General features: G+C 43.4%; 1 protein-coding gene across 22 annotated transcripts in view; it reads left to right on the top strand.

Annotated features, from left to right (window-relative positions):
• The window catches only part of ANK3 (ankyrin 3), a 688,018-nt gene that overhangs the window by 565,822 nt on the left and 106,803 nt on the right, over positions 1–15,393 (top strand). The gene's annotated exons all lie outside the window — the stretch shown is intronic.

Below are 15,393 nucleotides of genomic sequence, written 5' to 3'. Positions count from 1 at the left end.
ATCCAAAGTCACTTTAGCTTTTTCAGTTCCAATGACTGCCAAGTGTAAGTGCGTTGTAGCCAGGGATTGCCCGCCTAGGAGAGCTAATGTCTTGTTGGTCATTTCGGGACCTGAAAGTACCTGTCTCATTGTTTGTAAATGTTGTTTTGATAAATATGAAAGGCTTCTACTCATCATTTTTCTTTCTTTTTCTGTAAACCATCAACTATATGTTTACCTCTGTTTATCCCCCAGTGGATAATATTTGCATCATCGTTAGGACTCTACGAGTAACATGCCTTACTGTCATATTATATTTCGCTGCTTTCTTATGCAACATTTTCAGAGTAATTTCACCTGTGCAGAAGATAAAAGGAAAGTGATGTTCTCACAAAGATGCATACACTCACAAAATATGGTGTCAAATGAAATTATTATGAGATATAATATGACAGTCACAGACCTAAAAATTTGCTAGTGTCTAACAGGATATCCCCAAATAGCTGCATTGATGAGAGGCCAAGTTTGAATGGACCATGTAACAACCTTATACATGTGGATAACTCATTTCCAAAAAGAAGAAATTTTGAATCTCTTCATTTGAAGGTATTTCATTTAGCTGTTTAACTGGAAATGACCATCATTTCCTTTAGATTGATCTCAGCTTGGGAATTTGAAATGAGTAAGCAAATTTTCATTCTCATTTTATCCATCTTTCTTTAAACTCAGCCCTTTCTTTATGGAAGAAAAGGGCTCTTGACTTCATAACGTTGTAGCGTTTAATGTTGAAAGGGAGTTGGTTAAAGGTCACTCAGTCTGAACAACCGTCACCCAGTGCTGGAATTACCTCTGTTACGAGATCCTGTGCCCAAATGCCTCCATGATGGGAATTGCCTAATTCCCAGGCTGCCTATTCCATGTGAACAACTCTGACTTTAAAAATTCTTCATTTTAGGGAGCATCCTTGTCACCGATTCAGGCTTTAACTCAGTGATCCAGGCTCTGATCTCTTTGGCACTATTGACAACAAAATCTGCCTCATTCATGTAACAATGCTTCTGATATTTAAAAATGCTTTTCGTACTTCTTCTCAGTGTTTCTTCCTCTGGGCGTACTATTGGCACTTCCTTCCCCTGTTCCCATACCATCATGGTCAGTCTCCTATGTACATTTCGTCGTGTCTGTATCCATCTCACACTGAGGTGGCCAGAGCCGAACACCACGTTCGAGGTATAGTCTGAGCAAAGCAGAGTATACAGGGCTATTGCTTTGTCTGTAGATGATAAATACTAAAAATCTATGATTGAAGATGAAGATATTTCCAGGGTTATAATATATACTTAATTGACTCCTATTAATATTACTATCGGCTAATGTCCCTAAGTTTTGCTTTCATGAGGTCTGGTAAGCCACAGTAGCCCTTTATCACATATTTGTATCATTCTCTGCTGCATGAACTAGCATTTCTATTTTACTCCAAATCCTGCAACAAATCATTTTGAAAGTGAAATTCTAAAAGGATCCCTACAACTTTAGTCTCGCCAGGGCTTTGCCACTGTAGGCTGATTTGGTGCTTCCTGTTTCATTAAGCCCTTATGGACGGAGGCGAATGTTTATTTCTGTGAAACCACAGCATGTTGTGAATCTCTCTACATACGAACTAGTAAGTTCTTGAGGTATCCCAGGTGCTAAGAATATCAGCGGCTTTTAAAAGCAAATACAAATAATAAGCAATATATGCTGCCGATTTTTCTTAAGAAAAGAAGAATGAGTTTGTAACATGGGAAAATGTAATTTTAATCCTAAATTATAAAAGTTGAGTGGAATATTAGGAGAAGAGTGCCAAAGGCAGTCTCTTTTCCTCCTCCTTCCTCTTTTCTTTTATCTTTGCTTTCTCCTTCTCTTCTCTCTGATCCACTATGAGAAATTAGTACAGGTAAAAAAAAAAACACTTAGATTAATTTCTCAAAAAATAATTTTCAGAAAAATAAGGCTCAAAATGTTATCAGTTAATGGCCTAAGGGAACAATGGAGCCAAGTTACAGAGTAGAACAGAGGTTGAAGTGTCAGCACAGCAGAGATAAAGCAGGTGATAAGCCCGCATGTTCTACAGGTAAGGGGTAAACAGAGCTCCTCAGAGGGCCAGACTGATTCACAAATACCTTAATGCTCTACTTTCTTCTTTCCCAGAAAGTATGTGACACGCATATAAAATTAATATACATGCAAAATTATTGTTGATTCTAGTACCGCTTAGAGTCTTATGTTTTGCAATTCAGTTTGTAACTGAAAAGAAAGAAACAAGGAAATTGGGAGAGAGCAGAGGGAGGGAGGGAGGGAAGAAGGAGAAGGGAGAGAGAAAGGAGGGAGAGCGGGAGGAAGGAAAAAAGGAAAAAAAGAAGAAAATTGCGATTAAGATTCGAGTTGTCTTCTAATTTGAGTCTCCCTCCCAGGGGACTTCACCACTGGCTTTGGTTCAACAATGATTTTACATTGTAAATTCCTATAAAATGTATTTTGTCAATTTAAAAAATGTATAATACTGTTATTTTAGCTTGCAGGATTCTAGTGGATTGGGTTATAGTAATAGATTTAAAGAACTATAGATGGGACATAATGAGAACCATGGAAAGTAAAAACCCAAAAGGCAGCTCTGTGAAATAGGACTCCACTGAACAGGTTTACGAAATAACTGGGTGACACAACCCTTGCTGGGAAGAATTATTTAATTCTTAGCTTCTTACAATTCTGATAGGACTATAGAAGCTCTTTCAGGATCAAATGTAGACACTAAATATTAAAAGAAAAAAGTAAGAGTCTAAGTACACTTAGATATAACTGTCAGTTAGGTATACCACAGTCTACCAGATTGTGAAGTTTCCTATTAAAGGAAATCCAAAAATCTGGAAACCAGATTCCAGTACCCATCAAGGAGCACAGGAGGGAATAAAGCTGACTGACCCAGGAAAAAACTAATTATGTGTACTAAAATTGCTATCCACTGGTCCTTTGGAATTGAAGCGGTAGAAATCTAAAGGCCTGAGCCTCTCAGAATTTAAATTCTTCATCAAAATCTGTATATTTTTCTTAAAGAGTGAGATTCTTACTTTATATAGTGGGTCAAAATCTTCGGATACATTATTTATAAAAACGTATTTTAAAAATTCTAAAAAAATTAAAATTGTCACTAGGTATAGGTTTGAGATATAATAAAGCACTAACGTTTCATCAGATATCATGAGAGAGTCAAGCTCACCTCAGCTTTGTACCCAAATCCGTGCCTAATGGAAGCCCCAGCAAAGTGAAATCCACAGATTTTAGAGAACTCAAAGGGCAGGTTAGTAACCTGTAGTCCAAGCTCTCCATTATCCTGATGAGAAAGTAAAGCCCAAATAAATGTTGAGTGACTTACCCAACCAGGTTAGTGGCAGAGTGGGACAAGAAGACAGATGTGAAAGTCTGTGGAATTAGGTCACCTCTTTCATAGCTACTTGAACGTGACCTGTGTTCTTATATATAGAACCCAAGAGTGAATTTTTTTTATTGGGGGAAATGTCCTATAGGACCTCTTCTCACCGAATGCTTTGGACTATCCTGATCTTCTGGTCATCATAATAAATAAATCGGACTATTATGTTTTTAGCTTTACGGATCTGGAAAGAAGCCTTGGAGATTACCTTGCCTCCAGGTCCTCCAAGGGAGCAGTGACTGTTACGCAGAATATGTCGTTCACCTGAAATTTTATCATTTTACAAATACCTGTTAAATCCTAACATCCAGCCAGCCTTTTGCCTGATATCTCTCTGCTTACAATTGACCTTTCAAACAGACATTACATAGTTGCGTGCTACTCTCGGCATAAAGTCAAAATGAAATACCAGACACAGAGACCTAATCTTAGTCTCTGGTGTATCCCCAGAACCTAGTACAGGACCTTGCACACAGCAGCTCTTCAATATGTGTTTGCACAGCTGTGTCCAAGAGGAGGGAGACTGAAAGGAAAGGATAGTCTTGCAGGTTTCTGAGAACAGGCAAGATGGAGAGAATTTGCTTCCTTGCTCCCTTTTCCTGCCGTTATACCCCTTCTCACTGAGACAGCCCTAGGCTACGTATTGACTCAATAAACAGCTTTCTAATGACTCTCCCAAGGGGTGTCTGCATCTCAAAGAATAGTTGGTGAATTTAAAAGAATTTCCAGCTCGGGCTTCCCTGGTAGCACAGTGGTTGAGAGTCCGCCTGCCGATGCAGGGGACACGGGTTCATGCCCCGGTCCGGGAAGATCCCACATGCCGCAGAGCGGCTGGGCCCGTGAGCCATGGCCGCTGAGCCTGCGCGTCCGGAGCCTGTGCTCCGCAACGGGAGAGGCCATGGCAGTGAGAGGCCCGCGTACCACAAAAAAAAAAAAAAAAAGAAAAAAAGAGGAAGAGGAGTGCCAGAGGATATGGAGAGAGAGTGGTGAACAATGGAGAGAGAAACCAGACGAGTGAGTTCCAGCAGACGCCCTGGGAGAAACTTGCCTGGGAAGGTCCAGTCAGATGAGCACAGGCCATTTGGGAATCCCTGCTGACCTCAGCAACTGCCACGTCCAGGACTTCGTGGATTCAGACCCAGAATAAGTAGCTCTCATGTAGTGTATTTTTTCTCCTCAAGAAGCTGTGACAGATGAGCAGCTGTAGCAGCCTGTGGCACGAGGGGGAACAGGAATTGTTGAAGAGCTGTCAGGGAATTAGCATGTTTATTGACTAAGGTCAATAGGTGGTTTCTTCATTTGCCCAAAACAGGTTGTAATTTTGTTTTTTTAATAAATTTATTTATTTTTGGCTGCATTGGGTCCTCGTTGCTGCGCGCGGGCTTTTCTCTAGTTGCGGCATGCGGGCTTCTCATTGTGGTGGCTTCTCTTGTGGAGCACGGGCTCTGAGACACGTGGGCTACAGTAGCTGTGACACACGGGCTCAGTAGTTGTGGTGCACAGGCTTCGTTGGTCCGCGGCATGTGGGACTTTACCGGACCCGGGCTCAAACCCATGTCCCCTGCATCGGCAGGTGGATTCTCAACCACTGCGCCACCAGCGAAGCCCAACAAGTTGTAATTTTGAATAAAATTTCCCCCACACCCCCAGTTCTTTTAGTCCCTGCCCATCTACCCAGGACGTTTGACCTGCTTCATGGGGAAGTGGGATCTCACCTGGCCACCCGTACCCCCGCCCCCGACACTGGGATTCTTACTACAGAGAAAGAAGAGAGTGGAGGGTGACACCACGGAACATCAGCACCGAAAATGATTGGCCGGGGGCAGGCAGGATGGTGGGCAGAGGGTCTGGAACAGGAGGGGTTAGAGAACCAAGGGAAGATGTGAACACATGGGAAGGGGTGGTCCGAGCGCCTGGGCCAGAAGCACACTGAGGATGAGAGTTGACAACAGGCCTGGCCTGTCTTTACCTTGTATGTGCACACCCTGTAGGTAGAGGTAGGAGACAGAAAACAAACCAATAACAGGTGCTTGTTGCCCTGCATGGTGAAAAGCAGTTTGCGTGGGGCTTCCGTGGTGGCGCAGTGGTTAAGAATCCGCCTGCCAGTGCAGGGGACGCGGGTTCGAGCCCTGGTCCAGAAAGATCCGACATGCCACAGAGCAACTAAGCCCGTGCACCACAACTACTGAGCCTGTGCTCTAGAGCCCACACGCCACAACTACTGAAGCCCGCACACCTAGAGCCCGCGAGCTGCAACTACTGAGCCCACGTGTCACAACTACTGAAGCCCATGTGCCTAGAGCCCGTGCTCTGCAACAAGAGAAGCCACCGCAATGAGAAGCCCGCACACCGCAATGAAGAGTAGCCCCCGCTCGCCGCAACTAGAGAAAGCCCACGCGCAGCAACAAAGACCCAATGCAGCCCCCCGAAAATAAATAAATAAATTTTTTTAAAAAAAAAAAAAAAAGCACTTTGGGTGTAAGAGAAGGAAGAGGCCAGATCCTTGCACACAACAGGCACATGATGCGGGCACTGCTTTATACCTGGGGGCAGTGAGCGTCTTTCTGTTTTGCACACACGGTCCTCATACACCCAGGTAATGAAGAGCCCAGACCAGTGAGCTCTGGATGTGGGGTTGAGTCTAGACAAATAGCTGAGAAAGACTGAACAGAAGGAACCAAAGGGCATGACACGGCCACTCTGAATGTAGCAACCGAATTTCTCTGTACATAAGAACCATTTTAGTGCCTGATTTCACAGGGCTAGTTTGTGGCTAGTAATTTATTCATTTTCTAGTCTTCTTTAAAAGGGGCATAGGTTTTAGGTAATGAGAACAGTGCAAGTAACTTTTCCACCTGCATTCCATCTCTCTTCTTCGGTGTCTGTTTGACCAAGTCAGTATAACATCTAATCTTACTTAGGTGACTGAGGGTAATTTCTGGATTAGGGTTAAGGAGTACTGATAAAAATAGGAAAAAATTACAGTGTCTGTCCCAACACTGTCTTTTTCTGGCTCTTTACAGGAAAGACACAGAATTCTTTTTCCTTTCTGGGATGGGTTTGTTTATTAACCCAACCAAGATCACAGGGGACGTTTTTCATTGCTACATCTGGAAAGGTTCCAACACTGAGTCATGCGTGCTTACTTTAGAAACTATATCTAGCCTGGATTAAGGAATAGTAAACTGCAATACAGTTTTTAAAAAGAGGTACATCTAGCTACAAAGAACAGAATAATGTTTAAGAGGAAAGAGTCAAATTGACTTTGTACTCTTAAAAAAAAAAAAATCATCCTGAGCAGAAAAGAGTCATTTGTTCTGTGGGATAACGGCTACTTGTTCTTGTCGTTGCTTAAGAGATGTGCAGACTTTGCCATTTAAGTCTGATTCCTTTTTGACCATCTATGAAGCCAGGATCTTACCGGCACCTGGAGTTAGGGAAATAAAGAAAGAAGACAGTGGGTGGCCCTCCCGTGAGAGATACACGAATCCCTTAAAATGATACGCACTTCTTTTTTTGGGGGGGTGCATTTTGGGTCTTCATTGCTGCGCATGAGCTCTCTCTAATTGCTGCGAGCAGGGGCTACTCTTTGTTGCGGTGTGCGGGCTTCTCATTGCGGTGGCCTCTCTTGTTGCAGAGCCCAGGCTCCAATAGTTGTGCCCGTGGGCTCAGTAGTTGTGGCACGCAGGCTCAGTAGTTGTGGTGTACGGGCTTCGTTGCTCCGCGGCATGTGGGATCTTCCCGGACCAGGGCTCGAACCCGTGTCCCCTGCATCGGCAGGTGGATTCTTAACCACTGCGCCACGAGGGAAGCCCGACGCGCACTTCTTAAGACCACCTATGTCACCCATTGCTCATCTAACCATTGTCTCAACTTACCCCATTGCTCTCACATCTTTTGAGAAGGAAAGCAAGAAAACAGTATATTCTAGAACTTACTTTCTGATTTGAAAGGACAACCACTGCTGCCAGAAGATGCTGGAAAACAAAAGGTTGAAGCAAAAGACCCAGCATCTGCTCCTTCCTGACGGAGGAGGCAGCTGGGGAGGGGAGGGTGCAGGAGAGAGAGCTCACTGCATTCTCTACCTTGGGCTTGGGCAGCCTCGCCCTGAGCCTCCTTCCATCCCAGAAGATAATGGAGTCCCAAGCATCCACTAGTCCTCCAGCCTGACCCAGAAGTGCCTGTGCCACACACGGGGACCTCGGGAAGTGGGTGGCATAGCCCCTCCACTGTCGACACGCCATCTCCTTCCTTTTATCAGCCTCTCAGAAGAGGAGTCCTTGCAAACTGCAAAACGAAAAGTGAAATGCATGAGCATCTGGAACCTAAGTAACTTTTCCCTTATTTATTGTGTGACTCTAGGTTAGAATTAGACTTTTAGAACTAAAGTTTGGGAATTCCCTGGCGGTCCAGTAGTTAAGACTCTGTGCTTCCACTGCAGGGGGCATGGGTTCGGTCCCTGGTCCAGGAACTAAGATCCCACAAGCCACGCGGTGCAACCAAAAAAAAAGAAAAGAAAAGAAGGAACTAAAGTTTGAGCGGGTCAGCATCCTCATACTATCATATTCCTCTTCCCTCTTCCTCTTTTTTTGTTGTTGTTTGTTTTTTGCGGTGCGCGGGCCTCTCACTGCTGTGGCCTCTCCCGTTGCGGAGCACAGGCTCCGGACGCGCAGGCGCAGCGGCCATGGCTCACGGGCCCAGCCGCTCCGCGGCATGTGGGATCTTCCCGGACCAGGGCACGAACCCGCGTCGCCTGCATCGGCAGGCGGACTCCCAACCACTGCGCCACCAGGGAAGCCCCTCCCTCTTACTCTTGCTTCCTTGCTCTTCTGACAATGCAAATATCGGAAGATTGAGGGAAAAGACATGAGCAAATAAGAGTCATTTGGATTCTTCATGATGAAAACTTACTGTCTAAACATTAGGGGAGCTAGACATAAAGTTTTGAATTTATGGAAAAGATTTTCTCTTCAAAATTATCCGGATTTTTATGTTCCTTATTTGAACCTTCCAAAAAATAAAATAGGCTGAGTCTTATTTGCCTTTATTTGTCTCTAAACAGGTTAATAATACCATGGAGTTGCTGAGATGATGAAAAGAAATAACATACACATAAAGCACTTAGAACAGTGACCAGCGTACAGTAGATGCTCAAAAAATGGCTGTCCTTCCTTTTCCTTAATCAGATGGATACGACTGTCTATGTATCCTGTTTCCTGCTCTAGGATTAGAATTAGGCCAGGACAGCACGAGAGGAAGAGAGAGCGCTTTGAGTGTTTAAGTCTTCAGTTAAAACAAAAACGAAAGCACTGTGGGGCGACAAAGTCATTGCATTGCCCCCCACTAATGGGGGGGTGCTTGTCACTCGGATGGCAATGGTTAGTCTATAATCCAATTTCAAGGGCCCTAAAAATCCAACCCAACCGGCCCATTTCCTACAAGTCAGTTGCCTGTAACTTCAGTAAAGCCGGCTGCTCGCTGGTCTCCAGCATTCCCGTTCTGTCCCTCTGGGCTGCATCCTGTGGCCTGGGATGGCCAACTTCCCGTTTCCACCCCTCTCTCCCTGCCTGTACTCACACACTCTCCGTTCAGCATCCGCCACGTCTACAGTCCCACGTGCTGCCCTCTTCCTTTGTGCTCTTGTAATACTTTGTAACCACGCACACACCTTCTGTCCTGGTGGCGAGGTGGGGAAGCGCCTGGTCTCTGCAACCCGACTGCGTGGGTTCTAATCCAGGCTCCTCCGCTAACTAGATGTGTGAGTTTTGACAAATAACTCTGAATCTGTTTCTTCATCTATAAACTGGAAATACTAGTACCTGCTTCCCAGGGTCGCGGATTAAGCGAGACGTGCATGTAAAGTGCTCAGTTAGCAAGCACAGCGTGTAGCACATACAAGGCATGATCTCAGTAGGAACCAGCAGCATTAGGAGTACAGTATTTGTATCATGGTTTGTGTCCTGGTGTCAGCTTCTTTACTAGAGGCTAAATGCCTCAAAGGCAGTAGTTGGCTTTACTCCTAACATAGGTCCTAGCCCAGCGCTCCACTGTCTGCCGTCTCAAAGTGGTTACACAGTAGAGCAGGTCACCTGGGGACTTGTTACCCATGCAGAATCTCAGGGCCTACCCTAGACCTGTGGAATCAGCATCTGCATTTTCACAAGGTCCCCAGCTGATAAAATACATCCCTTGAAATTTGAGAAACACTGCGCTCATTCCTTCAATTCACTTGCTGAGCTGGTACTTTAATTATACTCATAATAGCCACTAGGAAAACAGACACTGAGTGCTATAGAATCAGTACTGCCATTAGATCACTGTCATTTGTAAGGACCTTTGAGACCCGTGGTTCTCAAAGTGTGGTCCCTGGACCAGCAACATCGGATTCACTTGGGAACTTGTCAGAAATGCGAGTTTTCAGGTGATTCTAATGCATCCTTCAGGTTGGGAACCACTGCTTTAGAACCCCGGGAAGCTACCAGAAGTACCACATTAATATCGTGCATCCCCTTCTTCCTGCCTTGTTTCATTTCATTTCTTCTCTTCCATGTCTTAAAGAGACAAGTAAGGTCAAATGTCGTACGTATCGTTTCCTCTTTGCCGGATACTTGCTGGTGCACATACACATCTTAATGTCTACCTGGCAGACTGACATTTGTCAAAATACCTTTTCTGGTGTATGGAACACACAGATGACTTATCTGCAGTCCCTGTATTTTGTTTTATTTTGTTAATTTTATTCATTTTTTGAATAGGTGATAGACGCACATGGTATAAAATTCCCAAGGTACAAGAGTTTACGGTGAAAAGTAAGTCTCCCTCCTTCTTGCTCCAGTAATAGAGTTCCTTTCTCCAACAGCAATCACTGACCTTTCATCTCACACATTTATTGAGCACCTAATATGTGCCAGGCATTGTTCTGGGCACTGGATATGGAAGGAGAAGACAAAAACCCCTGCCTCCATGGAGCTGATGTTTTGGTTACTGATTTCTTATTGTATTTGTTCAATAGCGTAGAGTTTGGCAGTAGTTAAAAGTAGGGCTCTGTAGTCAAACCAACTAATTTTGAATCCAATTTTCCCCATGTTCTAAGTAATCTTAGCTGTTTATTCTACCACTGTGAACTGGGTTTTCTTTATCTTGAAATGGAGATAACAATTCTATTCTATAAGGTTGTTGTGAGAATTACTTGAGATAATACTTATAAAGCACCAAACAGTGCCTAGAACATAGTAAATGCTCAATAAATATAGATGTTGATTATAATGATGTGATCTCATTCTACTATTCTATAACGTAGACTAGAAATGGCTAAAGGATTTATTTTCCCAGTAGCTTACATTTCCTCTCTTTGCTATGTGATGATCAAAAAACACACTTTTTTCAGAACAAGCACAGTAAATTTGTCTTCTCAATTCTGATCATTAACTGCTTCTCAGTTAGGCTATTTACTGAGTTCTATGAAGTAATCAACTCCTAATCAATCACTAGAGCATAGAGACTGTGTTCCTCTATTCTTTTTAATCTAGCTTTTTTTAAAATCCCATGTAATTTGGAGATTTTCTATTATTTCATTTGGAGGTGTTTTGTACCATTATTTTCAGCTTCATAATGTTACAAAGTACATTCCTTGGGGAGATTCTGCATTTTGCATCAGAGGGATTAAACACTTCTGAGCAAAGTTTCTGACAATATAATTTGATATAGTTATGTTAAGGAATATTCTTTGTGATTCTAGTCTCCAGCCAGATGGGAAATCAACTTTCAACCGCTGGAAAAGCAACAAAAGTATTCCTCGGTAGTGGTTTTAAGATGGAAAAGAATAGAAGAAAATTACATGCAAAAAAAAAAAAAAAAAAGAGAGAAGAGAAGAACTCCTAGGGCATGAAAACACTTAAATAATAAGACAAGAACTGTTTCATTTATTCACCATGAAAAATCATTAGCGGGCATAATGAAAGATTGCAAGGAAGTTGGGTTAGGTATATTCCCCCATGTACTGATTCTGGACCAGTGAGTTGAATTCTAAAAGGGAATGAGGCACAGCTACGTGACCACCCACAGTCCTGATAACCATTTAATATATTCTCTTTCTCTCCTTTGTCCCTGATTCTATTTGGTATTATTTCCTCGTAGACAGAGTGTATGAATCTTTGGAGGATTGACTGTAGTACAGGAAACCTGTTCTCTGAACCTAGTCATCATAGGACTGGGAGGAAGGGGTAGCTGCGAAATTGAAGTGAAATGCCTCTGAACAGCTTTTATTATTTGGGGAATGGTGAGATCAAGGTAGATTTGGGGTGTTTGGGTTTTTCTTTTTTTTTTTTTTTGCGGTACGCGGGCCTCTCACTGTTGTGGCCTCTCCCGTTGCGGAGCACAGGCTCCGGACGCGCAGGCTCAGCGGCCATGGCTCACGGGCCCAGCTGCTCCGCGGCATGTGGGATCCTCCCGGACCAGGGCACGAACCCGTGTCCCCTGCATCGGCAGGCGGACTCCCAACCACTGCGCCACCAGGGCAGCCCTGGGTTTTTCTTTAAACATTTTCCAGCCTCTGGTATTTTATTGTCAGAAATGGATTAGTAAAAACATCAGTGCTCATGATTTTGAAAGGTGTAAAGTCCCTTCCGTATAGGTGAGGCCTCCTCTGGTGGCACTCACCCGTGTGCTTCCCCCAGACTTTGTCTACACTAATCGTAGAACGCACTGCAGAGCTCACTCTAATTGATTAGGGGTGCATTAGGCACCCTGTCTGTGACCACTTTTCCTTACCTTTGGACCTTGTTATTTTTCATTCCCCTCTGTTCCCACTACTTATTACCTCTGAGCTCAGTGGTTTAATTTATTATCATCGTCTCCTGTGGTTGTGTGAGTTAACAGGGCTCAACTGGGCTCTAGACAGCCTTCAGGAGTTTGCAGTCAGACGGTAGCTAAGGTGGGAGTCACATGGCCAGACGTTCAATGTGACGTCATCGTTCGAGGGTCTGTCACCTCGGCCGGGATGGCTGGAACAGCTGAGAGCTGACTGGCATCTCTCTCCACATGGCTACCTTGACTTTCTTTACACCTTTACACGAGGTGGCCTCATGGTCGTCAAATTTCTTGCCTTGGGATTAACTTCCCCTTTGGAACAAGTACTCCAAAGAGACTCAGGCAGAAGCTGCAAGGTATCCTTGAACTCAAAGTCCAAAGTCACGTAACATCACTTCCCCTGCATTTTAGTGTTCAAAGATTGAGCCAGTTCAGATTTAAACAAGGGCAGTACACAGGCATGGATACAAGGAGAGTTGGTTCATTGGATGGGGTAGAGAGGGCATTTTTAAACACTAGCTACCACACCTTCTTTGCTAGAAAATAGTCACATTTATCTTCAACACAACTGTTATGCCACTGCACCAAACGCTTCTAGGAAACACAAACCCACACGAGTATTTAGTAAGTGAAAATTTGTGGGTTCTGGTAATACATATATTGTAACTAAATATATCTGATATTGTATGAGTGTTGTTCATTCATAGAAATATTACTTTTGTTATATTACAAATATAATTATTTGTACCTGTTGGTCAGAAGCTGTTACTAATCAAAATACTTTGGGATTATAGAATGGATTAGAGGCAGTTAACAAGACACTCAATAGAGTTCATCTCATTCCTTTCTAATCTTTGGTATATTAGTGTGTCGTACTATACAATAATTATAGAATATTTTGTTTATTGAAATGAGAGTTAGTTGTATTAATATTGTTCCTCCATTCATTCAATCAACAGGTATTTGTTGAGTATCTGTGATGAACCTGGCCCTGTGTTAGGCAATGCAGAGCAGGGAGGCTTGGTGCTATGGTTAGATTTTGCCCCAAGCAGTATCAATAGTAGCATTTTAAATGCTAACTATATGAGTTCATGCATTCAGATGTTTGAACACTAAAGAAAGCTGTGTTACTGAATACTACTAACAGTTAGTGCTGACTAAACCCTTTCTTTGTGCATTATTTCATTTAATCCCCCCAAGAGGTCTTAGGATAGAGGCAGAGTTGTTATCCCAGTTTGGTAGAGGTTGAAACTATGACTCAGAGTAAACAGTATCCCAGAGTTCACCTAATCAGTAAGTGATGAAGCTTGAAATTGAATCCAGGCACCGCCTACTATGCAAAATTGCATTAAAATAAGACCATTGCCTTTACCTCTAAATTCCGTGCCTTGTAAGAAATGTTTTCATCATTCTAAAATGGTAAATGCATAATTACTTAATTACTATTACTTAATAGTCATAAGACTGCTTTAATCTTTGGCCAAATGTATTAACACCTCCCAACCCCATCCCAACTCTGGGCTTCTTTTGGTTTCATAGAGACCATTTCTGAAGTCTAAGAAGGATATGTAGAGAAAGAATAGAAACTTAATTTTATTGAAATTTTACTGTATACCAGTCATCAAGCTTGGCATGCCAAATGAATACGAAGTTGCTGTGGCATGTAGATGGGAAAAAAAGCGAAACCACCAACCTCTTTAATAAAAGCAATCATGAATTCCAAAGATACTGATGGGGCACTTACAATATGGCAGGTCCAGGAAAACCTGGGTTCTGGTTTTGGGGTTCTCATCTCACTCTTCCATGGGAGGGACCAAGCAGGTGTTTTTCCCGCCAATACACTCTGATAAGGGAAGCCCACATGAGGGACACCGAACTTAGGGTGGTGAGTGGAGGATGGGAGGTGTTCTAGAAAGAGTCCAAGATTGGGGAAACTACTCAGGAGAAGAAGAGGGGTAAAGATTCCATCAAGGGAGTACACCCTATGTAGTGGTTCAAAGTCTAAAGAGTTTCAGGAATTCTAGGGACTGAAAGAATTATATGTAACAGAAGGGCAGGATGGGTGTATAGGAGTGGCCGGAGAGAAGCTGGCCAAGAAGTCATGAGGAAGGAACCTTTCTTTGCAGGTCTTGTTAGGAAGCTTGAATGAGCGAGCACCATTGAATCAGGCTTTGCTAAGTAGTTTGGATTTTTTTCTTTTCTTTTCTTTCATTCATATATTTGATTGAGGCATCGCATCTGTGTTTTTTGGGGGGTTTTTTTGTTTTTAGATGTTGGGGGTAGGAGTTTATTAATTAATTTATTTATTTTTGCTGTGTTGGGTCTTCGTTTCTGTGTGAGGGCTTTCTCTAGTTGTGGCAAGCGGGGGCCACTCTTCATCGCTGTGCACGGGCCTCTCACTGTCGCGGCCTCTCTTGTTGCGGAGCACAGGCTCCAGACGCGCAGGCTCAGTAGTTGTAGATCACAGGCCTAGGTGCTCCGTGGCATGTGGGATCCTCCCAGACCAGGGCTCGAACCGGTGTCCCCTGCATTAGCAGGCAGATTCTCAACCACTGTGCCACCAGGGAAGCCCGGATTTTTCTTTTCTTTTCTTTTCTTTGGTCGGACCATGTGGCATGCGGGATCTTAGTTCCCTGACCAGGGATCAAACCCGTGCCCCCTACAGTGGAAGCGCGGAGTCTTAACCACTGGACGCCAGGGAAGTCCCAGTAGTTTGGATTTTAAGTGCACTTGTGGAAAACAGATTGACCTTCAGACATTTTCTCCATGTTACCCATGACTTCCCCTTCCATTCTTTAAAGAGTTGGAAATGATTCTTTTTGTTTATATTATTATTGGGGGGAATATTTTTCCATAGGTACCAGGCAGTATAAATGGCTTCCCTTCACTTTCTGGGTATTTTCAGTGTTGATTATAGCCGGGCGGATCAAATTAAAGCACCAGGTGTCGTATCGTCTGAATATTAGATGAGTCATTATTTATGCATTGATCCAGGAACCACAAATCTGTACCCCACCTCCTCAGTTCTACAGATTCACATTTCTGTATATTTAGGTAACAGTCGAAGAGATAGATGCAATATATGCAAAAGTGCTGCAGACCACTTCCTTCAAGATCATGTCCAAACCCTTGACCCT

The sequence above is a fragment of the Orcinus orca genome, chromosome 14 (genome assembly GCF_937001465.1).
Source record: "Orcinus orca chromosome 14, mOrcOrc1.1, whole genome shotgun sequence".
Classification (NCBI taxonomy): Eukaryota; Metazoa; Chordata; class Mammalia; order Artiodactyla; family Delphinidae; genus Orcinus; species Orcinus orca.
Note: the sequence above shows the minus strand (reverse complement) of the source record. Positions and strands in the feature narration are given on the sequence as shown.